Here is a 4,059-nt window from a genome sequence, read left to right as displayed (position 1 = left end):
AAACACCTACCCCTCTGTTGAACCAAAGGTCCAAAGAAGGCGCAGCTTAGGGGCAGATAAAACAAAAGCAATGAATGAACAAGTATGCGAGCTGCTCAAAGCTGGAATTCTGCGAGAGGTACGTTATCAGAGTTGGGTCGCGAACCCAGTAATGGTGGAAAAGTCGAACGGAGGATGGCGAATGTGCGTGGATTATACTAATCTCAACAAGGCACGCCCTAAAGATTGCTATTCTTTGCCTGAGATCGACAAAAAAATAGACTCCCTCGCGCCATATAGATGGAAATGCTTCTTGGATTGTTACAAGGGTTACCATCAAGTTCAGATGAAGCTCGAAGACGAAGACAAGACAACTTTCAGAACTGATCTTGGAATCTTTTGTTACACAAAGATGCCATTCGGTCTGAAAAATGCTGGCGCAACGTACCAGAGCTTGATGGACAAGACCTTTGCGGGAGACATCGGGAAGCACATCGAAGTCTACATCGATGATCTGGTTGTGAAAAGTCATGAAGAGGACCAAATGCTGAAGGACATCGAGAAAACCTCAACTCGCTGAGAAGCGTAAATATGAAATTGAATCCAGCCAAATGTTCCTTTGGCATGGAAGAAGGAAAATTCTTGGGCTTCATAGTCACCAATGGCGGATTTAAGGTGAACCCAGAGAAGGTCCAAGCAATAGAGCACATGCCATCCCCCAAAACAATCAAAGAGATGCAAAGGTTAGCCGGCCGCCTGGCCGCGTAAACCGTTTCCTGTCAAATCACGCCGCAAAATCGTACCCTTTCATAAGTACGTTGCGCAACTGTGTAAAGAAGCAAGAATTCAGGTGGACGCCTGAAGCAGAAAGCGCGTTTCAGCAAATGAAGGAGTGTTTGATCGAACTCCCAACGCTGACCGCACTGTTCGAAAAAGAGCCACTAATCTTATACTTTTCATAATCAGACAAGGCAGTGGGCTCGGTGTTGCTTGTAGAAAGAAAGGGGGTTCAGAATCCAATCTATTATGTCAGTAGAATGCTCACAGATCCTGAAACAAGATACTCCACGATGGAGAAACTAGTACTAGCACTACTACATGCCTCAAGAAGGCTGCGCCGATACTTCACGGGCCACGTCATCACCGTACTGGCCAATTTCCACATTGGGACGATATTGCAAAAACCGGAGACTTCCGGGTGACTGGCGAAGTGGGCGATCGAATTGGGAGGCCACAACATCTTGTACAGGCCACGACCAGCCATAAAGGGTCAAGTCATTGCAGACTTTATCACAGAAGTCCCAGCGGAAAAAATCAAGGATTGTGAAGTCGTTGAAGCGCCCAAGCAAGATGCATCAGAAGGGTTGTGGTTCATATACACAGATGGTGCCTCAAACAAGGATGGCTCAGGTGCCGGGTTGCGCCTGGTCAGCCCGGAAAAACACGAATTTACATACGCCATCAGGTTGGATTTTAAAAACACCAGCAATGAAGCGGAGTACGAAGCATTTCTGGCAGGATTGCGCCTCGCCATTAAAATGGGAGCTAAGAATTTACAAGCGCACGTCGATTCACTCCTGATTGCCAGCCAAGTCAATGGATTCTATGACGCGAAAGGCGAAGTTATGGCCTTATATCTGGATCAAGCAAAAGAGCTGCTGTAGAAATTCACATCATACAGAGTCGTACACATCAATCGCTCTGAAAACAAACAGGCAGACGCTTTAAGCAAGCTCGCATCAACTTCCTTCCAACACCTTGCAAAGGAAGTAAGAATCGAAGTGCTCAAAAATCCATCGGTCCTGCTGCGCCAGGTGAACGTGATCGAAATGGGGCAACCATCCTGGATGACCCCTATAATTCGCTATCTGCAAGAAGGGATACTCCCAGAGAGCAAAGTAGAGGCAAGGAAAATCCAACACAAGGCCCTGCACTATGAAATGAATGATGGTATCCTGTATCGGAGATCCTTCTTAGGTCCCTTGTTGCGCTGCGTGAACCCCGAGGACACAAATTACCTAATTCGAGAGATCCATGAGGGGATCTGTGGTATACATGCGGGGCCACGCATGGTTGTTGCGAAAATCACGAGCGCTGGGTATTATTGGCCAGGGATGCATGTCGACACCCTGAAGGAGCTGCGCAAGTGCGATTCCTGTCAGCGACACTCTCCAAAGACCCTGCGCCCCAAAAACGATCTTATCCCAGTGTCCACTGCTTGGCCCTTCCAACATTGGGGGATTGATATGGTGGGACCCTTCCCAGATGCTCTGGGGGCCGTAAAGTTTATAATTGTGGCTGTCGATTATTTCACCAAGTGGGTGGAAGCAAAAGCCCTCGCATCAACCACTGCCATGATGGTGCGCAAGTTTATCTGGGAACATATCATCTGCAGATTCGGTCTTCCACTAAAGATCGTCACAGATAACGGTACCAATTTTGCCTCGGAAGACCTTAAAAAATGGATGAAGGAAATGAAGATCGAACATACCTTCTCATCCGTTGCGCACCCCAGGGCAACGGTCAAGTGGAAAGCGTGAACAAAAGCATCGTGGAGGGGATAAAAGCCCGACTAGGCACAAAGCGCAGAGGATGGGTAGATGAGCTCCCAAGCATCCTGTGGGCTCATCGAACCATGCCGAAGACGAGCACCGGCGAAACTCCTTTTAGCCTCGTATACGGCTCAGAAGCAGTTATCCCGGTAGAAGTTGGTCTCCCCTCACCACGATTGACAGCGGTCAATACAATCGACAATGAAGCAGAGCGCCGCCTTGACCTGGATCTCTTGGAAGAAAGACGCGAGATCGCGCGCATTAAAGAGGCAAAATATTACAAAACACAACTGGAGAGGTACTACAATGCGCGAGTCCGCATTTGTACCTTCAACCCAGGAGAATACGTCTTCCGTGACAACGAAGCTTCAAACGCCGAACGCCCTGGAAAGCTTGCACCCAAATGGGAGGGCCCATACTTGGTCTACGAGGTGCTAGGGAAAGGGGCGTACAAGTTACGAACGTTGGATGGCCATATCATTCCACAAACATGGAACGCGCAACAATTGCGCAAGTGCTATATGTAATCACTTTAAGACTCAAGAATCACCCCTCTGATGAGGGCCACACATCTATTTACTTTCCTATGATTGGCTAAACGCCATGTATGTTATTTACTCACAATGTATGGTTGGCCTAAGCGCCTGTTTCCAAGTTAATGAAATCATACAATATGTTTTCCTACTCCCATGTACTTCACAAGTTACAAATGCATGTTAAACTTTTGCTTAGCACGAAAACACTTCGGTGAATCGCCAGCCCTTGAAATACACCTACTTTTATTCGCGCTAACTTAACCAAAGTTTCAAATAACAGTGCAATAATTGTAACGAGAGAATAAAAGTAAACATAAACATTCAACAACCGTTCCTTTGAGAGGAGTTCCTCAGCAGCACGAAGTTTGTTTCTAAGGCCTTCACGGCCCCATTCTTCACCCTTCTTATCTACTTCAAACTTCGCCCTCTCCTCATCAAAGTCGGCCTTCGATCTCTCAAAAGATTTCGCCTTCTTCAACAACCGCTCCCGGTACTTCTCCCACTCTTCCCTCTCCCTAACCATAGTTCGCCATTCGCGAACAATCTGATGGTTAGCAGCGCGAGTGTTGGCTTCACCAACAACATATGCATGATAAAGCGCGCTGTGGGATCTTTCCCTCTGACGATTTACTTCACCGGGAGGGATAGAGTTAAAAAGCCAATCGTGGCAAGGGGGAATTCAAGGAAGGTATCCTTCTGTTTAAGGCTCCATGGAGGCTGATGCAGCGCTTCACCCCGACTTTCCTCGGTGTAAGACTTATAATAAACATCTCCCAAAGTGTCCATCGGACCTATGGGAGAGTGAAGCAATTCACCACGACTTCCGGCGCCAGCTTGGCCAGCAGCAAAGCCAGCGCTCCCTCCAGCAGCAGCAGTAGCCTGTTCCCTAACCACCGGCCCAGTTTGGGCATGGACAGCAGCCGGCGAAGGCTCAACAGGTTTCTCCACCGAGGTTTTCTCCTTATCAGTAATGAGTGGCGCATGCTCAGTAA

This window comes from Helianthus annuus, chromosome 4 (genome assembly GCF_002127325.2).
Source record: "Helianthus annuus cultivar XRQ/B chromosome 4, HanXRQr2.0-SUNRISE, whole genome shotgun sequence".
NCBI lineage: Eukaryota > Viridiplantae > Streptophyta > Magnoliopsida > Asterales > Asteraceae > Helianthus > Helianthus annuus.
The sequence above is the reverse complement of the archived record's forward strand: the minus strand, read 5'-3'. Positions refer to the sequence as shown.